Below are 21524 nucleotides of genomic sequence, written 5' to 3'. Positions count from 1 at the left end.
CCTGATCTCTCCTTTCCTTTCTCATCTTCTCTTGTCTATTCATAATTATCCCCATTCCCTCTCCTCTCCATTCTACCCCCTCTACCTTTCTTCCCCCTCCTCCCCTCTCCATTCGGAGTGCATGGGTACAGAGGGATCATCTCTTTGAAATGGGAGCCAATTGTCTGGGAGAGACGCTCCTTCAGTTTTATACCATGCCATCAGGGAGGTTTAGCTGTGACAAAGCTCGCTGCTGAATAAAGATGGCTGTTGAGGGAGAGTATGTGTGTGTGTGTGTGTGTGTGTGTGTGTGTCTGTGTTTGTGTGCGTACGTGTGTTTGTGTGTGTACCGTGGCTGGTGTAATGATTGACGTTCTTTTTAAAGGCTCATGGAAACATTGGGTCCACCTCAAAGCCTAGCCCCCAACCACCCACCCTGACACACACACACACCCACCCTGACACACACACACACCCACCCTGACACACACACACACACACACACACACACACACACACACACACACACACACACACACACACACACACACACACACACACACACACACACACACACACACACACACACACACACACACACACAACAATAAATGGACTCTCTGGCATAACAAGAGTTGAGCATTTTGAGCCTCTGTTCAACTTGTTGACAAAGCATCCGCTCCACCCACAGAAAGGAGAGGGAGAGCCATCCAGTCCAGTCCAGTCATCCCCTTCAAAACAGCCAATGAGTCAGTTGGTCAAGCTCCCCAGCAGCCGACACACATCCCAATTTAGCTCAGCTCCGGATGCTAACACAGAGACGGCTGGGTTCTTACTTGGGTCTCACTGGGCCAGCCGTGTTCAACTCTGAGGGGGTGGATGAGAGGCTTTGTGTTGGGTTACGCTTCACATCGTCATGTAATGAAAATGAAGCTGACATTTCAAAGTCACCTTGCACCCCTCACAGGCTTAGTGTGTGGCCCTTGGCACGCAAGTATAGTGTGTGTGTCCCTTGGCACGCAAGTATAGTGTGTGTGTCCCTTGGCACGCGAGTATAGTGTGCGTGTAAGCTGTTTGCTGACAGCACGGAAAACGGAGGGGAGTGCTAGCAGAGGCGACAGAGCGTTGATGCCCCACACCCTTGGCCTGTTCCGTGTGTGTGTAGCTCTTAGCATGATGGCCACCGACGATACCCTCTCTGAATTCCCTTCCTCCCTCATCAGTTGTATTAGAAGTCACAAGACAACTTCCCCAACCCCTCGAGATCCCCGCTTCAACAGCCTCATAGAATGACAGTGTGAATGACAGTATGATGGAAGGTGACCTCCAAGGGAAGCAGTTCCAAACACACACATACACACACAAACTCAGTTACCGTAGGGGGTAGAGGTGATAGTTGATATACCATCAGATAGCTGGTGCTAGGCCCGACAGCAAATCACAACAAATAACAATACTTGTTTTGATATGGTTCAAGAACGGCCAGGGCAAATCTTTTAAAGGCTTTTATGGCCAAATTCTCAGATCTCATCCTACCTAAATATTGAAAAAGAACATCCTGTCACGACTTCCGCCGAAGTCGGTCCCTCTCCTTGTTCGGGCGGCGTTCGGCGGTCGACGTCACCGGTCTTCTAGCCATCGCCGCTCCACCTTTGATTTTTCATTTGTTTTGTCTTGTTTTCCCGCACACCTGGTTCACATTCCCTCATCAGACTAAATATATATTACCCTCTGTTTCCCCCATGTCTGTGCGTGGAATTGTTCTTTGTGTAGGGTGTTACGCTACAGGCTGGCTTGCGCTAGGTTTGTTTGTTTTGTTTATTCCGGTTCATGTTACCGTGGTTGTGCTTTGTGCTGCCTCGCCTGTGCCTTTGGGCCAGGGTGTATATTAAAGTTCTCCTGTTATCACCCATCTCTGCTCTCCTGCGCCTGACTTCCCGGCAACCAGTCACTCACCCCGTTACAGAATTCCACACCGATCACTGGAGTCAGCAGGATTGGGTGCCCCCGTTGTGGGGGTAGAGGAGCGCGTCTGGGAGCAAGTGGCGATGCTTCACCATCTCGGCGCTGTCATGGACCGCGTCGTCCAGACTATCGACCCCTGGGAGAGACAGGGAGTCCCTCCAGCGCCCCCACCAGCACAACAAGGGTCTCCACTACTCGCCTCCCCTGCACCCGGTCCCAGTGGGATTCGTCTCGCCCTTCTCAGGGAGTTTGATGGGACGGCGGCACGCTGCCAGGGGTTCCTGCTGCAGCTGGACCTGTATCTGAGGACCGTCCAGCAGACGTCCCGTGCCTCTCGGGGAAAGCCCTGGAGTGGGCTAACGCCGTGTGGGTAGAAGGAGATGCAGCGCTGGACCACTTCGAGGAGTTCACCCGCCCGAGGGTAGAGCGGCGGGTGAACGTCTCTTCCACCTGAGGCAGGGGACGAGGAGCGTCCAGGAGTTTGTCCTGGACTTCTGGACCCTGGCCGCCGGAGCGGGATGGAACGACAGGGCCCTGATCAACCACTATCGCTGCAACTTGCGCGAGGATGTCTGTCGGGAGTTGGCCTGCAGGGACACCACCCTCACCTTTGACCAGCTGGTGGACCTGTCCATCCGGCTGGATAACCTGCTGGTCACCCGTGGACATTCAAATGCGGCTCTGTCGGTTCCATCTCCTAGCACCACCGCTCCGGTGCCTATGGAGCTGGGGGGGTGCTGTGCTCAGGGAGGCCAGAAGGGGGGCCTTCACGTGCACCATCTGTGGCCGCAGAGGTCACACTGCTGGTCGGTGTCGGGTTGGTTCCTCTGGGGGTCGAGGCAGCAGGCAGAGCGCTCTGGCGTCATCCCAGGTGTGCTTGCACCATTCTCACCCAGAGCCCTCTGTTGCCCACCTGTTTTTGCAAGCCAACTTTTTTGAGTTTTCCCCACATTCCCAGCATAAGGCGCTTCTCGATTCAGGCGCAGCTGGGAATTTTATCGACAGAGCATTCGCCCATAGTTTAGGGATCCCCATTGTTACAGTGGTCACACGTTGGACAGTCGACCATTAGGGTCCGGCTTTATCATGGAGGCCACCACTCCTTTGGTAATGGTGACGCAGGGGGGTCACAGGGAGAGAATCAGTCTCTTCCTCATTGACTCTCCTGCGTTTCCCGTGGTGCTAGGCCTTCCCTGGTTAGCCTGTCATGACCCCACTGTTTCATGGCAACGGAGGGCTCTCACGGGGTGGTCGTGAGAGTGCTCGGGGAGGTGTTTGGGGGTTTCCATTGGTGCTACTATGGTGGAAAGTCCAGACCAGGTCTCCACCGTGCGCATTCCCCCCGAATATTCCGACTTGGCTCTCGCCTTCTCAAAGAAGAAGGCGACTCAATTATCACCCCATCGTCAGGGGGATTGTGCGATAAACCTTCAGGTAGACGCCGCACTTCCCAGGAGTCACGTGTATCCCCTGTCACAGGCGGAGAAGGCGGCTATGGAGACATATGTCTCCGAATCTCTGCGTCAGGGGTACATTTGGTCCTACACTTCACCCGCCTCCTCGAGTTTCTTTTTTGTGAAGATGAAGGAGGGAGGTCTGCGCCCGTGTATTGACTATCGAGCCCTTAACCAGATCACTGTGAAGTACAGTTACCCGCTACCTCTCATGGCCACATCGATTGAGTCAATGCACGGGGCGCGCTTCTTCACTGAACTGGATCTCAGGAGCGCTTACAACCTGGTGCGTATCCGGGAGGGAGACGAGTGGAAGACAGCGTTCAGTACCACCTCAGGGCATTATGCGTACCTCGTCATGCCGTACGGGTTGATGAATGCTCCGTCAGTCTTCCAAGCCTTTGTGGACGAGATTTTCAGGGACCTGCACGGGCAGGGTGTAGTGGTGTATATCGATGACATTCTGATATACTCCGCTGCACGTGCCGAGCATGTGTCCTTGGTGCGCAGGGAGATTGGTCGACTGTTGAAGCAAGACCTGTATGTCAAGGCTGAGAAAAGCCTGTTCTTCCAGCAGTCCGTCTCCTTCCTAGGATACCGCATTTCCACGTCAGGGGTGGAGATGGAGAGTGACCGCATTTCAGCCGTGCGTAATTGGCTGACTCCTACCACGGTAAAGGAAGTGCAGCATTTTTTAGGGTTTGCCAATTACTACCGGAGGTTTATTCGGGGTTTTGGTCAGGTAGCGGCTCCCATTACCTCACTGCTGAAGGGGGTTCCGGTGCGTTTGCAGTGGTCGCTGAGGCGGACAGGGCTTTTGGTCACCTAAGGGCTCTGTTTACCTCGGCTCCCGTGCTGGCGCATCCGAATCCCTTTTTGGCGTTCACGGTGGAGGTGGACGCGTCCGAGGCTGGGATAGGAGCCGTACTCTCTCAGCGCTCGGGTGTGCCACCGAAGCTCCGCCCCTGTGCCTTCTTCTCGAAGAAGCTCAGCCCGGCGGAGCGAAACTATGATGTGGGGGACCGGGAGCTGTTGGCTGTGGTGAAGGCGTTGAAGGCGTGGAGACATTGGCTTGAGGGGGCTCAACACCCTTTTCTCATCTGGACTGACCACCAGTCTCCGCGAGGAGACTGAATCCTCATCAGGCAAGGTGGGCCATGTTTTTTACCCGTTTAGTCAGACCAGGTTCCCAGAATGTTAAGGCAGACGCACTGTCCCGGCTGTATGACACAGAGGAGCGGCCCATGGATCCTACCCCCATACTCCTGGCCTCCTGCCTGGAGGTAGTATGGGAGCTGGACGCGGACATTGAGCGGGCGTTACGTGCAGAGCCCGCTCCCCTCCAGTGTCCCGTTGGGCGTCTGTACGTTCCGTCTGCTGTCCGTGACCGGTTAATCTATTGGGCCCACACGTCACCCTCCTCTGGTCATCCAGATATCGGTCGGACGATGCTCTGTCTGAGTGGGAAGTACTGGTGGCCCACCTTGGCAAAGGACGTGAGGGTTTATGTTTCCTCCTGCTTGGTGTGCGCCCAGTATAAGGCTCCTAGACACCTGCCCAGAGGTAAGCTACACCCCTTACACGTTCCACAACGACCTTGGTTGCATCTGTCGGTCGATTTCCTCACCGATCTTCCTCCCTCACAGGGTAACACCACAATCCTGGTCGTTGTGGATCTTTTTTCCAAGTCCTGCCATATCCTCCCTCTGCCCGGTCTCCCTACGACCCTCAAGACTGCGGAGGCCTTGTTTACACATGTCTTCCGGCACTACGGGGTGCCTGGGGATATAGTGTCTGATCGGGGTCCCCAGTTCACTTCGAGGGTCTTCGAGGGTTCGAGGGTTCATGGTTCGAGGGTTAATGGAACGTCTGGGGGTCTCGATCAGCCTTACCTCGGGTTTTCACCCCGAGAGTAATGGGCAGGTGGAGAGAGTGAACCAGGATGTGGGTAGGTTTCTGCGGTCTTATTGTCAGGACCGGCCGGGGGAGTGGGCGGTGTTCGTGCCCTGGGCCGAGATGGCTCAGAACTCGCTCCGCTACTCCTCCACTAACCTCTCGCCCTACCCCGTACTGGGATACCAGCCGGTTCTGGCGCCTTGGCATCAGAGTCAGATCTGGTTCAGGTGCGAGGAGGAGACCTGGGACGCCGCCAATGTTCATCTCCAGCGGGCCGTGCTGCGCCAGAAGGCCAGCGCAGATCGTCACCGCAGTGAGGCCCGGTGTTCGCACCGGAAGACCGGGTCTGGCTCTCGACCCGAAACGTGCCCCTCCGCCTGCCCTACCGTAAGCTGGGGCCGCGGTTTGTTGGGCCATTTAAAGTCCTGAGGAGACCGAACAAGGTTAGTTACCGGTTACAGCTTCCCCCCAAATACCGTATTAACCCCTTGTTCCATGTGTCTCTCCTCAGGCCGGTGGTGGCTGGCCCGCTCCAGGAGTCTGAGGTGCTGGAAGTTCCTCCACCCCCTTTGGACATCGAGGGGGCCCCGGCGAACTTCGTTCACTCCATACTGGATTTGAGGAGTCGGCCGCGGGGCTTTAGTACCTCATGCACTGGGAGGGGTACGGTCCGGAGGAGAGATGCTGGGTCCCGGTGGAGGACGTTTTGGACACTTCTATGCTGCGTGAGATCCACTGTCTTTGTTCGGATCGCCCTGCACCTCGCCCCCCGGGTTGTCCCCGAGGCCGGTATCGGCGCGCTGCTGCCACTAGTCCCATTACAGTCACTAGTCCCATTACAGTTACTAGTCCCATAACAGTCACAAGTCCCATTACTGTCACTAATCCCATTACAGTCACTAGTCCCCTTACAGTCACTGGTCACATTACAGCCACTAGTCCCAATAAAGCACTGGTCCAATTATAGTCACAAGTCCCATTATTGTCAATAGTTCGATTACAGTCACAAGTCCCATTACAGTCACTAGTCCCAAAAGAGTCACTAGTCCCATTACAGTCACTAGTCCCATTACAGTCACAAGTCCCATTACAGTTACTAGTTCCATGACAGCCATTAGTCACATTACAGTTACTAGTCCCATTACAGTCACTAGTCCCGTTACAGTTACTAGTCCCATTGCAGGCACTAGTCCCATTGCAGGCATTAGTTCCATTACAGTCACTAGCTCCATTACAGGCACTCGTCCCATTACAGTCACTAGTCCCATTACAGCAACTAGTCCCATTACAGTGACTAGTCCCATTACAGCCACTAGGACCATTACAGTCACTAATCCCATTACAGCGACTTGTCCTATTACAGAAATGTGTCCCATTACAGTTACTAGTCCCATGACAGCCATTAGTCCATTTACAGTTACTAGTCCCATTACAGTCACTAGTCCCATTACAGTCACTAGTCCCATTAAAATCACTAGTCCCAATACAGTTACTTGTCCCAATACAGCCACTAGTCCTATTACAGTCACTAGTCCCATTACAGCATCTTGTCCATTTACAGACATTAGTCCCAATACAGTCAGCAGTCCCATTACAGCACTCCTCCCATTACTGTCAATAGTCCAATTACAGTCACTAGTCCCAATACAGTCAATAGTCCCATTACAGTCACTAGACCCATTGCAACCAGTAGTCCCATTACAGCACTAGTCCCATTACTGTCAAAAGTCCCATTACAGTCACTATACTCATTACAAACACTAGTCCCATTACAGTCAGTTGTCCCATTACAGTCACTTGTCCCATTACAGTCACTAGTCCAATTACAGTCACCAGTCCCATTACAGTTACTCGTCCCATTACAGCCACTAGTCCCATTACAGTTACTCTATAATATTATATAATGCTCTCTATTACTCTCTCATTGTCTCATTTCTCTCTTTCACATAATTCTGGATTGGGAAGGATAGGGAGCGTTGCAGTCATCTTCATGGCCTCGTCACGGCTACCTTCTCTGGCTCTCTGTAGTGAGCTCTGGAGAGGTTCCATTGGGTACACTTCATGAATATAATCATGTAAATGGGGTCTGGAGTGGAGCAGCCAGAAGTCTTAGTGGCCCCGGCGTCTCTCCCTGGTTTGGCGAGGAGGAGGAGGAGGAGGAGGAGGAGGCTTTTGGCGGAGCAGAGCCGCACACGCCTGTGAAGTGACGGAGCCTGCACTCTTTCAGATAAGTAAATGTCATGGGAATCCACCAAATCACGTTACATTAGTGAAGAGCGCAGCAGAGTGAGAGAGAGAGAAGAGAGCGAGAGAGCGAGAGAGAGGAGAGAGAGAGAGAGAGAGAGAGGAGCGAGAGAGACAGAGAGAGAAAGAGCGAGAGAGCGAGAGAGAGAGAGAGAGAGAGAGAGAGAGAGAGAGAGAGAGAGAGAGAGAGAGAGAGAGAGAGAGAGAGAGAGAGAGAGAGAGAGAGAGAGAGAGAGAGAGAGAGAGAGAGAGCTACACCAGCAATGGCTCTGTTTCTGTCTCATCACACTCTCGCTCTCCGTACACAAGAAGACACTTATACGATCAGTCAAAACACACACACACAGTCTTGTATAACTAACCTTGTGGGGACACACAATTCAAACCCATTCAAAATCCTATTTTCCCTAACCCCTAACCCTAACCTTAACCTGAAAACTTAACCCTAACCCTAAACCTAACCATTGCTCCTAACCCTAAAACTAAACATAGCTACTAACCCTAAACCTGATTCTAACCCTAACACTAATTCTAACTTTAACCCTAAACCCCCTAGAAATAGCATTTGACCTTGTGGGGACTTATAGTTAAACTTATAGTTAAACACGTCCACACACACACACACACACACACACACACACACACACACACACACACACACACACACACACACACACACACACACACACACACACACACACACACACACACACACACACAACATCATGCACTCAGCACAGCAGGTAGAGCACAGCACAATGGAGAGCTACACTTAATAACATACAAGTCATACATCAGTGACAGTGCAGCACTGAAAGGATCCATTATCAGAGAAGAGATCCTATGGAGACATACTGACACAATGTCAAACACACACACACACACACACACACACACACACACACACACACACACACACACACACACACACACACACACACACACACACACACACACACACACACACACACACACACACACACACACACACACACACTATAGATAAAAAATATCCCCACACACAACATACACATCCACTGGGGATTCATTAAGAGACACAGCGAGCTGAAAGCCGAAAGCCTGCTTTGAGTGACTTCTTGGTGATATAGCACTTGAACCTGCTGTCTGAATCTTTCTGTCACTCTCTCCCGATGAAGCAATGTTTTTCTCTCTGTCTACAGTTCTGTCTTTTTACCAAGACAAACTATTGTATTTTTCTGAGTCGCACTCAGATATTCTCCCCCCCCCCCCCCCCCCCCCCCACACACACACACACACACACACCACACACACACCACACCACACCACACCACACCACACACACACACACACACAAAATACATTTATGAAAAGGTGGCATATTTTCTGAACTCAAACCCACGATAAAGATGACCAAGGAGAGAGTTTGTCGGTGGGTAGATTTGTGTGGACATGTACGCTGCTGTACGTGACAGCGTGTTCATCTTTACTCTACGACCATGAAAAAGACTCAAAATAACTTTTAATGAGACCAGTCTGCTTTAGTGCATTCAAAGAACCTGTGCCTAAGCATATTCAGGAAAATAGTAGTAGTGCACTCAGAAACCAATCAGAAAATAGTAGTAGTGTCACGCCCTGGCCTTAGTTATCTTTGTTTTCTTTATTATTTTGGTTAGATCAGGGTGTGACATGGGGGATTTATGTGTTTTGTCTAGTCTAGGGGTTTTGTATGTTTATGGGGTGTTTTCTAGTTTAGGTGTTTGTATGTCCATGGTTGCCTAGATTGGTTCTCAATTAGAGGCAGCTGTTTATCATTGTCTCTGATTGGGAACCATATTTAGGCAGCCATAATCTTTAGGGATTTGGTGGGTTATTGTCTATGTATTGGTTGCTTGTGTCTGCACTTTATATATATAGCTTCACGTTCGTTTTGTTGTTTTGATTAGTTTGTTTAAGTGTTCTTCGTTTCGTTATTAATAAATAGAAGAATGTATTCGTATCACGCTTGTCAGGGTTGTGTGCGGCGAAGTAGCAGAGTCAAATGCAGGACACAGGTGTTGAGCGAAACACAAAACGTTTACTCAAAAATGACAGCAAAATTCCACAAAGGGAATAATTACAAAACATCATATGAACTAACAACAACCACTAACGTAACAAACAATCACGGACAAAACAGAAATGAAAGCCAGAGGGTTAAATAGGGAACATAATAGGGGAATTGAAACCAGGTGTGTAATTATGCAGACAAAACAAAACGAAACAGAAAAATGGATCGGTAGTGACTAGAAAGCCGGTGACGTCGACCGCCGAACACCACCCGAACAAGGAGAAGGGCCGACTTCGGCGGAAGTCGTGACAACGCTGCGCCTTGGTCCTCCTCTCTTCCTCCATACAACGAACGTGACAAGTAGTGCACTGAGAAACCAATCAGAAAATAGCAGTAGTGCACTCAGAAACCAATCAGAAAATAGTAGTGGTGCACTCAGAAACTAATCAGAAAATAGTAATAGTACACTCAGAAACCAATCAGAAAATAGTAGTAGTGCACTCAGAAACCAATTAGAAAATAGTAGTAGTGCACTAAGAAACCAATCAGCTGTAGCCTCACTACAATCAAAGTAGCCTCGCTACTTTTATAGTCTCGCTACTGTATATAGCCTGTCTTTTTACTGTTTTATTTATTTACTTACCTATTGTTCACCTAATATCTTTTTTGCACTATTGGTTAGTAAGCATTAGTAAGTAAGCATTTCACTGTAAGTTCTACACCTGTTGTATTCGGCGCACGTGACAAATAAACTTTAATTTGATTTGATCAGAAAATAGTAGTAGCGCACTCAGAAACCAGTCAGAAAATAGTAATAGTGCACTCAGAAACCAGTCAGAAAATAGTAGTAGTGCACTCAGAAAACAGTCAGAAAATAGTAGTACACTCAGAAACCAATCAGAAAATAGTAGTAGTGCACTCAGAAACCAATCAGAAAAGATTAATAGTGCAGTCAGAAACCAGTCAGAAAACCAGCTTGTGCTTCAGAGCAGAGGAGAGGCGCAAGTACAGATCAAAGCCCCCAACGGTTTTCTGGGAACGGTCAACCAACTTACAGCACTGGCCACACTCAAACCACATACTGTAATACGCAGAAACACACACACACACAAGTGTGTACACACACATTTGCACAACATTTAACACCACACACGCATACTCACTCCCTCTTTCCCTATCTCTGTCTAACTCCTTGCCCTTTACCATCCTCCCTCCCTCCCTCCCTCCCTCCCTCCCTCCCTCCCTCCCTCCCTCCCTCCCTCCCTCCCTCCCTCCCTCCCACTCTCTCTCTCTCTTTCTCTTTCTCTCTCCCTCTCTCTCTCTCTTTCTCCCTCCCTCCATCCCTCCCTCCCTCCCTCCCTCCCTCCCTCCCTCCCTCCCTCCCTCTATTTTCTCCAACCAACTGGCATAAGACTAACCTCCAGACAGTGATCTAAACACATTGGGCTCTGGGTTGGACTATGGCCATGTCTTGAAGTTCTAAGGTCACACATAGAGGATAGCAGAAGATCCAGGGGGTCACATACAACAATCTATCAGCAGAAGCACCATACAGAGACCCTGTTAAGCAGCTAATCACTCCCACTGGATTGACAGAAAAATGTGGTTGAGGGAGGAAAGACACAGGGAGGGGTGGAGGGGAGGGAGAGAACGAGGGGAGGCACAGAGAGGGAGGAAAGGAGAGGAACGGAGAGGGTGTGAGGTAGAGAGGGAGGAGTGGAACAGAGGGAGGGAGGTAGAGGAGGGGAGGAAGAGGGAGGTGTAATAGAGAGAGAATGTGATTATCGGTGCAGACTGATAATAAACTGAGGCATTATATCCGCAACCCAGATAATTACTTTTTAATGGAATCAATTCTAACTGAACTTTTACCAAACCAAAATAGTTTGAATATCTCTACCAATTAAATATTCAGACAGCAGGTGGCAAAAGGTATTAATAGACACATTTTAGGCAATATATCCGTAACCCTGATAAATACTTTTTAATGAAATCAATTCTAACGGAACTTTTTCCAAACCAAAATAGTTTGAATATCTCTACTGTCATGACATTGGCCTGGGGGTAGGTTTATGACAGTCATAAATACCTCTTCCCCCCCCCCCCCCCCCCCCCCCCCCCCGTTCCTCTCCCTACTCTACTGATGTGACATTAGAAAGCCCCTTTGGTTAACATAGAGATTCTGGGAACATCAGAAGTTGGGGGGAAATGAACTATATTCTGGTAATCCGACCAACTGAACATATGCGGTGGTACTTAAGGTATATTATGTCAGTTCGGTTGCCCTCTGACACATTCTCATCAATGATAGAATGACATAAACTCTACTGTGGAAAGTCTAAACATCAGAGGTATCGGATCCACATGGAATTGTTGTTTAATTCAAATGTTTGAATATGAAATTATTTGTGAAGAGATGAAATGTAATTTTAGCTTCCAAATGAGAGATTTGGGTTTTCATAAGTTTGGGCCTCTGCTCAACCAGTGGCCCGCCCCTGTGAAGAGACATGGGTTATAAACTTTTCAGACACACCCCTCTCCCTCCACTATATAAGCCATTGACGAAGATTTAACCTTCCGTTCCGAGGATATGAGGGTGACGATCCCATGTCAGAATGGTTCAGGTAATAACTACAGAACGAAACCAACCTCAGCATGAGCTTTGGTTGCGACTGGTATGAACTTTGAAATCTTATTCACTACAGAAGTGATACCTCCTAGCCGTTGAGTTAGCAACAGCTGCTACAAACGCAGGTTAGGAAGGAACAGACAAAGTATCCCATCTACTACACAACGACGTTACTACAACGTATCCAGTGACCACCAGAGACATTCTTCAAAGGACAGAGGACTCGGTTTGGCAACACGGTCTTCCATCTACCACCAACCTACTGAAGCGCAGCTCAGAGTAAATATTTATTGCATTTTCTTTTTCCAAATAGGCGGTAATTTAGAATGCATAAGATACTGTATTTACGATAGCACAGCTTCGCCTCTGTTCCAGTCTCCCGCTCTTTCACTCAAGCCCAGCCCTTTTCCTTTTTGTAACAAACTGTCATATCTGTTCCGCCCGCTATTGACGTTTTCCTTTATGACGGCAATTTGTAATCAAGTTATGATTTAATTGTGTATGTGTGATTCTGTGTGATTAGTTAGGTATTTAGTAAATAAATAATTAAACCCAATTTTGTATTGCTGATTCAACTTGTTAGCCAGGGTTCGTGAAGATAACCAAGAATTTACAACTTTCAGATGAGACTGAAGTAATGTGACGATTAATATTGACTGCTATTGATGTAAAATATTATTAGGTCTTTAAGAGTTTATTCAGAAGATAACAGCTCTATAAATATCATTTCGTGGTGCCCCTCCTCTCTATTTAATTATATTTACATGATTAGTTCAATCAGGTAATATTAATTACGGAGAAAGTATTTTATAGAATAGCATGTCATAACACTTAATCCGGCATAGCAAAGACACGACACTACCAATTAAATATTCAGACAGCAGGTGGCAAAAGGTATTAATAGACAGATTTTCTGGTCGATGGTTATCGTAAAAGAGGTGCAGAGTTAGATGGAGGGAGCTGTAAATGGTGGCTGGCAGTCAGAAAATAGGATGTTAAAATGTTTATAAGTTTATGCTTATAAACTTGTTGCAATTCAGCATGGTGAGACATCTATCAGTTATCTTAGCCTCTAACCTTTAGTACCTGTGAAAATCACACAGGGGAAGGCAATTATGAGCACATAGAACAGACGTTCAAAAGGTTTTGGAGGGGAAAAAAGAGAAGCTGCAGGGGTAGAGTGCTGCCCACACACACACACACACACACACACACACACACACACACACACACACACACACACACACACACACACACACACACACACACACACACACACACACACACACACACACACACACACACTACCAACTCACCAGCTCTGGCACACTCCACAAGGGAGATAGAGAGAGGGAAATAAACAGAGGAGTGGGGGAAAGAGAGAGGAATGGGATAGATGATATGGAGAAAGAGGGGGGTTAAGAGAGAGAGAGAGAGAGAGAGAGAGAGAGAGAGAGAGAGAGAGAGAGAGAGAGAGAGAGAGAGAAATAGAGAGTAAGAGAGAAGACAGAGAGAGAAGAGAGAGAGTGACAGAGAGAGAGAATCTGGGGTGAGATAGAGTGCCATGTAGGCTTCAAAGGCAATGTCTGGCGACGTGCTGTCAATGGACCCGGGCGCTGTGTCTGGGACGAGGTCTGGCTCTAGGAAGGTCTCCCCCCTGGCACATTTAGGATGAATACCTCTGTGCCTGCCTTTAATTGGCTCCTGCTCATTACGAGTGGGGGATAGGAGAGCTCTGGGACCTGTTAACAAGCCAGGCATATTAATAAGAGGGTCAATTAGATATTCACCCTCATATCCCCATTCAGCCACACTGACTATGGGGTTCTCAGGTAGCCTAGCAGTTAGAGCATTGGGTCAGTAACTGAAGGGTCGCTGCTTCGAATACCCGAGCAGACGAGGAGAAAAATCTTTTGATGTGCCCTTGAGCAAGGCACTTAACCCTAATTTGCTCCAGGAGCGCTGTACTACTATGGCTGACACAGTAAAACAACACATTTCACTGCACCTATTCTGTGTATGTGGGAATAAAACATGTAATTTTTTCTCCTATAGGTCAATACATGCACACACGCGTGCACAAACGCAAGTAAGCACAACGCAAGCCTACTTGATGGTAATAGCGCTCACTCTCACCCCTAGTGGACGGTTTTGAAGGCATTTCCTGACGTCCTCAGGACATGGATAGACGTCCAATTTCGATGGCAATCTTGAACAATCTGGCTGCACCACGAGCCGCCAGAACAGCTTCAATGCGCCTTGGCATGGTTTCTACAAGTGTCTGGAACTCTATCAGAGGATGCCACAACATTCTTCCATGAGAAATTCCATCATTTGATGTTTTGTTGATGGTGGTGAAAAACGCTGTCTCAGGCACCGCTCCAGAATCTCCCAAAGTGTTTAATTAGTTTGAGATCTGGTGACTGAGTCACACACACAAAAAAGCACACACTTTAAACCGCCTGTGCTCCTTTGAAACCCCTCTTTAAAAGTCACTGAGGTCTCTTCATCTAGCCATGGTAACCCAAATAATATAGAGCAATAGTAATGACGTCTTTTTGTAGGCACTATAACTCCGTCATAGCTCGTTGGCCAAAGCCAATGGGGAAATTAACAGAGTTTTTGTAGGGTTTTTGGATAAACTCTGAAAATAAGGTTTGTTGTAAAGACAGGATTAGGAGATAATGTATGTTTTTTTCTATGAGGTCATCTTCATTAGCTAACTTCACTTTTTGTAAATTTGGAAGCATTTATATAATAAAATAAAGCACATAAAGCACATAAAAGCTTATGAAGGCTTCATAATTAATGTTTAATGGGTGATATTATCTCATTGAACAAAACGTATAAGATCTCCAAAGCCTGTCTTAACCTCAGACCTTGTTTTCTGTGTTTATCCCAAAGCCCTATTCCTTCCCAATTCATTTCCGCCATATGAATGGCTGAACGAACCAGATGTAACTAATTTCATTTTTTAGGACTACAAGCTGGCGAGCTTTATGGGCATGATGGGATGTTAATTGCTTAACTAACTCAGGAACCACATCAGTGTGGAAGCACCTGCTTTCAATACACTTTGTATTCCTTATTTACTCAAGTGTTTCCTTTATTTTGGAAGTTACCTGTATGTGTGCTGTTTGATCAAACTGAAAATGAACGTTCCCAAGGCAAAGTGCCAATATTTGCTTGCAATGGTACTTACAGTATTCTTCCTCTGGTTTAAGAGCTTTAGGATCATGTAGTTTGTTTGTGTGTGTGTGTGTGTGTGTGTGTGTGTGTGTGTGTGTGTGTGTGTGTGTGTGTGTGTGTGTGTGTGTGTGTGTGTGTGTGTGTGTGTGTGTGTGTGTGTGTGTGTGTGTGTGTGTGTGTGTGTGTGCAGTGATGCTGACAATTCTCTCGCTCTGTGTTACACAACACAATACAATGCACAATGAACTAGCTCTTTACAGTTTAGCACAGCCATTCCAATGAATTCTCTCTCCATTCCCAGACTACAGCAATTTCTCTCTTATTACAATAATGACATAAAAACCTATACTACCAACAAGTACTCAAGACATTTTATCAATAGATGTTGTCTTTGGAATGCAATATTTATGCAACTAGGAGGCGGCTAGGACACAAGCACTTATTTTTTCTTTGTGTATTGGGGCTAGGTGCGAACTGTCACATCTTGGCATCTTGACTGGCTGCACCCATGCGTTAGATCAGGGTAGAGGTGTCATGTCCATAGGGGGTACAGAGGCACGTGCCCCCTCACAGTGGTCCTCTTGGAGCTCTTTCCATGACATAAGCTGGCCAGGTGAATCCAGGTGAAAGCTATGACCCCTTATTGATGTCACCTGTTAAATCCAATTCAAATCAATGTAGATGAAGGGGAGGAGACAGGTTAAAGGAATTTTAAGCCTTGACACAATTGAGACATGGATTGTGTATGTGTGCCATTCAGAGAGTGAATGGGCAAGACAAAAGATTGAAGTGCCTTTGAATGTGGTATGGTAGTAACTGCAACGCTGCTGGGTTTTTCACGCTCAACAGTTTCCCATGTGTATCAAGAATGGTCCACCACCCAAAGGACATCCAGCCAACTGGACATACAGTAACTGTGGGAAGCATTCGAGTCCACATCGATCAGCACCCATGTGGAACACTTTCGACCACTTGTAGTCCATGCCCAATGAATTGAGGCTGTTCTGATGGCAAAATGGTGTGAAACGCAACATTAGGAAGGTGTTCCTAATGTTTTGTCCACTCAATGTATGTATATACAGTACGAGTCAAAAGTTTGGACACACCTACTCATTCAAGGGTTTTTCTTTATTTTTACTATTTTCTAAATTGTAGAATAATAGTGAAGAAATCAAAACTATGACATAACACATATGGAATCATGTAGTAACCAAAAAAGTGTAAATCAAATCAAAATATATTTTAGATTTTAGATTCTTCAAAAAGCCACCCTTTGCCTTGATGACAACTTTGCACACTCTTGGCATTCTCTCAACCAGCTTCATGAGGTAGTCACCTGGAATGCATTTCAATTAACAGGTGTCCCTTGTTAACTTCTCTGCGCTACGGATCCCTTCTACGGGATCATTTGCCTAAACAACCGCTGAATTGCAGGGCGCATAATATTACTAAAAATATTTATAATCATGCAATCACAAGTGAAATATACCAAAACACAGCTTAGCTGTGCTTTGAAAATATGCTTGCAGCAAAAGCAATCCAAGCTTTTGTGAGTGTATCAATCAATGCTAGAACAGCTAGCCCCAAATTAGCATGGTCACGAAAGTCAGAAAAGCAATAGAATTAATCGCTTACCTTTGATAATCTTCGGATGTTTGCACTCATGAGACTCCCAGTTACACAATAAATGTTATTTTTGTTCGATAAATATTACTTTTATAACAAAAAAACGCCATTTGGGTTGCGCGTTATGTTCAGAAAACTACAGCCTCGTTCCGGTCCTGAAAGGCAGAAGAAAATTCCCAAACGTATCAGATTCAAAAATATTACAAAAAATATTTATAATCATGCAATCACAAGTGAAATATACCAAAACACAGCTTAGCTTGTTGTTAATCCACCTATCGTGTCAGATTTTGAAAATATGCTTTGCAGCGAAAGCAATCCAAGCTTTTGTGAGTGTATCAATCAATGCTAGAACAGTTAGCCTTATATTAGCTTGGTTAGCTTGGTCACGAAAGTCAGAAAAGCAATACAATTTATCGCTTACCTTTGAGAATCTTCGGATGTTTGCACTCACGAGACTCCCAGTTACACAACAAATGTTCTTTTTGTTCGATAAATATTACTTTTATAACAAAAAAACGCCATTTGGGTTGCGCGTTATGTTCAGAAAACCAAAGCCTCGTTCCGTTCAACGAAAATTCCAAAAAGTATTGTAATGGTCGTAGAAACATGTCAAATGTTTTTTATAATCAATCCTCAGGTTGTTTTTAACAAACATAATCGATAATATTTCAACCGGACCGTAACCTCTTCAATAAGAGAGAAAAAGAAAATGGAGAGCTACCCCTCTCGCGCGCAGGAACTAATCAGAGGACACCTGACTAGTTTTGAAAATTCTCGCTCATTTTTCAAAATAAAAGCCTGAAACTATGTCTAAAGCCTGGTCACAGCCTGAGGAAGCCATTGGAAAAGGAATCTGGTTGATACCCCTTTAAATGGAAGAAAGACGGGCCAGGAAACACAGATCAAAAAAAAAAAAACACTTCCGGGTTAGATTTTTTTTAGGTTTTCGCCTGCAGAATCAGTTTTGTTATACTCACAGACAATATTTTGACAGTTTTGGAAACTTTGGAGTGTTTTCTATCCTAATCTGTATATGCATATTCTAAGATCTGGACCTGAGAAATAGTCCGTTTACCTTGGGAACGTTATTAAAAAAAAATAATAATAATCTGACCCCTAGCGTCAAGAGGTTAAAAGTTAATTGTGTAAAGTATTTCCTTCTTAATGTGTTTGAGCCAATCAGTTGTGTTGTGACAAGGTAGGGTTGGTATACAGAAGATAGTCCTATTTGGTAAAAGACCAAGTCCATATTATGGCAAGAACAGCACAAATGTGACTCATTTCAGGAAAGTAGGTGTATGTCGCGGGTCACTACTTCACAGGAGAGCCATTTAAACGTTTTTTTTTTATCAAAATGTTTTTTTTTGCAGAAATGCCTTCTGGAACATATGAATTTTCATGTGCCTTAATAGCAAACTTGTATGCCATCTGTAAATACAAATAAAATAACAACCGGATGTGATGCAGTCTGGATTTGAACCAGACTGCAGTGCAGGAGGCATCACTGCAGTCCCTGGTTCAAATCCAGACTGCATCACATCCGGTTGTGATTTGGAGTCCCATAGGGCGGCGCACAATTGGCCCCGTGTCGTCTGGGTTTGGCTGGGGTAGGCCACCATTGTAAATAAGAATTTGTTCTTAACTGACTTATATATTTTTTTAAAACAGACTGCTGTGCCACTCGGGAGACCTGCTGAGAGGAGACTGAGTGAATCAGGCCTTCATGGTCGAAGTGCTGCAAAGCTACCACTACTAAAGGACACCAATAATAAGAAGAGACTTGCTTGGGCCAAGAAACATGACCAATGGACATTAGACTGGTGGAAATCTGTCCTTTGGTCTGATAAGTCCACACCTCCAGGCTGTGTAAGGGTTATTTGACCAAGAAGGGGAGTGATGGAGTGCTGCATCAGATGACCTGGCCTCCACAATCACCGAGCTCAACACAATTAAAAGATGGCTTGGGATGAGTTGGACCACAGAGTGAAGGAAAAGCAGCCAATAAGTGCTCAGCATACGTGGGAACTTCTTCAAGACTGTTGGAAAAGCATTCCAGGTGAAGATGGTTGAGAGAATGCCAAGAGTGTGCAAAGCTTTCATCAAGGCAAAGGGTGGCTACTTTGAAGAATCTCAATTAACACTTTTTTGGTTACTACATAACTCCATATGTGTTATTTCATAGTTTTGATGTCTTTGCTATTATTCAACAATGTAGAAAATAGTAAAAATATAGAAACCTCTTGAATGAGTAGGTGTACCCAAACTTTTGACTGGTACTGTATATATATTTTGATGTATTATTATTATTTGTTGTTGATTCTTTGTAATACTCCTAGCCACTTTGCAATTTTATGATGTTGTTTTTTGAAGTTGTTCTGAATAAGACTCACATGCCTTTCAAATGTTTACCCAGATTTTAGAAAAGATGTAGAGAAGCATATTTAAGGAGTGTTAGTAAATTTACTCTGGCGTGCCAGAGAGCGCTCAGAGTGTGCTCTGGGCGTTCGTAAATTCAGAGCATATGCAGAAAAATACATAGAATTAAGCCTAATAATTATTGCTCTAGATTCCCGGAATAAGCTGCCCCTCAGACTTTTAGGGTGCATGACACCCCTAGTAGATGATGCCTGAATAAAAGCAAGTGAACCGAGCACGATAAATCACGACTGTGACTGCTGTTAAAGTGCTACAGAGATTTGAGAGCTCAGTGTTGAGAACAACAGACTGGAATTGACCGACAGTACTACAACTAATCCCCGGCCCCTGCATTACATCCCCAAACCATCACAACTGAATTGTATTTCTGTCTTCAAACATATATTACAATATTAATCAGTAACCTAGATGACAGCTACCTAGCCCGTTCAGAAAACGTCAAACAAAATAAATATATTATAAATCACGCGAATGGGCACACAGCTGACGTGTGTTGGTATAATTGGTGCTCGTGCGCCTATTTTCCGCGCTGGTGGATAATGGCGGGAATCCATCGGTTTATACTGTGTTACTTTTGCATTTTCTCTATGGACACGACAGGCCTATGAACACAGTTCTAGTTTAAAAATGTTGTCAAAACCCAATTTGAAATAAAAAAGTGTAGGCCTCTGTTTATACACAAACAAAAAAACATGTATATTTGCTTATGTATTATTTAATAACAATACTATTAAATAACAATTAAGGTCAATATTGATAGAACAATGGATTAAGGCAACAATAAAGCAAGCTAAAAGAATCCCATGAGATTTAAATATGTTATCCTAATCATAATCTATGTATACTTTATGTGTACATTATTTGGTAGGAATCGAGCGCCACAATAAGATCTGAGAACTCACTGTAGCTCTTCACAAGTGACTCCCGAATGACTCTCAAAGCATTGCCATAGGTTAAAACACCTTACAGACAATAAGACATAACATTTTCTCATAACAATCGTCAACATTCGATACAATCATAATTTTTTATCTGTGCATAAAGTAAACTAAATGCATATGATGTTCACACCATCCGCATAGGAGGAATACATTCAGTATGTTCAGCAGTCTCATTCATATGGGGTCTTGACTGTAGGCTTATTGGTGTGAATGAGACCGTTCATTGATTCAGATAAGGCACAAGACCGAAATCCTATTTTCAAAATCTCTCCTTGTCATTGCATTTATAATATATATTTTTTATTGGTCGATAAGTCAATGTTATGCCAAATAATTTCAACAATATTAAGGTAGGCTATAGGTAGGCTATAACCAGGGGTACCATCTTTCTCCGTCTCTCTCTCACACACACACACACACACACACACACACACACACACACACACACACACACACACACACACACACACACACACACACACACACACACACACACACACACACACACACACACACACACACAAAGAGACACAAACAATAATTATCCACTTACCCGCATTCCTAAGTTTCCGGTTCCTAAGCACTGAAATGATAACCAGCAAGTTGCCCAAGACATCCACCACGGTGGTGAAGATCAGCACGCTGGCCAGCACAGTGATAGCCCATGCGGGACGCGCCCCCGGCCGCGCTTCCAGTTCCGTGCGGTTCCTGGAGAACGAAACATTCTCTGGCATTTCGAAAACCTTAGGGCTGCCAATTTATGTCCTCCCCGTCCGAGTCATTCAAACCCCGCTGTCCTTCTGACAAAACACTAACATGTTGTTGCAAAAGTAGACTTGTAGCCTATTTGATAGCTGTATATGTTAAACGTCGCGTTGGGTTTTGACAGTCTGTGATGCACACAGTTTCTCAACTTGCTCCGAGTGAGCGCGCGTTCATCGAGTTGTTTATAACTGCGCCCGCTCTGGCTAGCTGACCCTAATGTCCCCTATCGATCAAATAGTTGAGATTACTCGTGTGTGCTCAATGCCCTCATTCCTGGCAGCTCATTTGCATATCCAGTCCAGCTGTTATCCCTGTGTGAACGCGCCTATCGCTTTCTCTCAATCCTCCTCTCTCCTGTTCCGGTCGGA

The 21524-nt window shown here is 45.9% G+C and overlaps 1 pseudogene; it reads right to left on the bottom strand.

Moving 5' to 3' along the window:
- Window positions 1-21173, bottom strand: part of LOC120018083 — a 79231-nt pseudogene extending 58058 nt beyond the window's left edge.
- Window positions 21174-21524: the final 351 nt, after the last annotated feature.

The sequence above is a fragment of the Salvelinus namaycush genome, chromosome 23 (genome assembly GCF_016432855.1).
Source record: "Salvelinus namaycush isolate Seneca chromosome 23, SaNama_1.0, whole genome shotgun sequence".
NCBI classification, from domain to species: domain Eukaryota; kingdom Metazoa; phylum Chordata; class Actinopteri; order Salmoniformes; family Salmonidae; genus Salvelinus; species Salvelinus namaycush.
The sequence above is the reverse complement of the archived record's forward strand: the minus strand, read 5'-3'. Positions and strand labels throughout refer to the sequence as shown.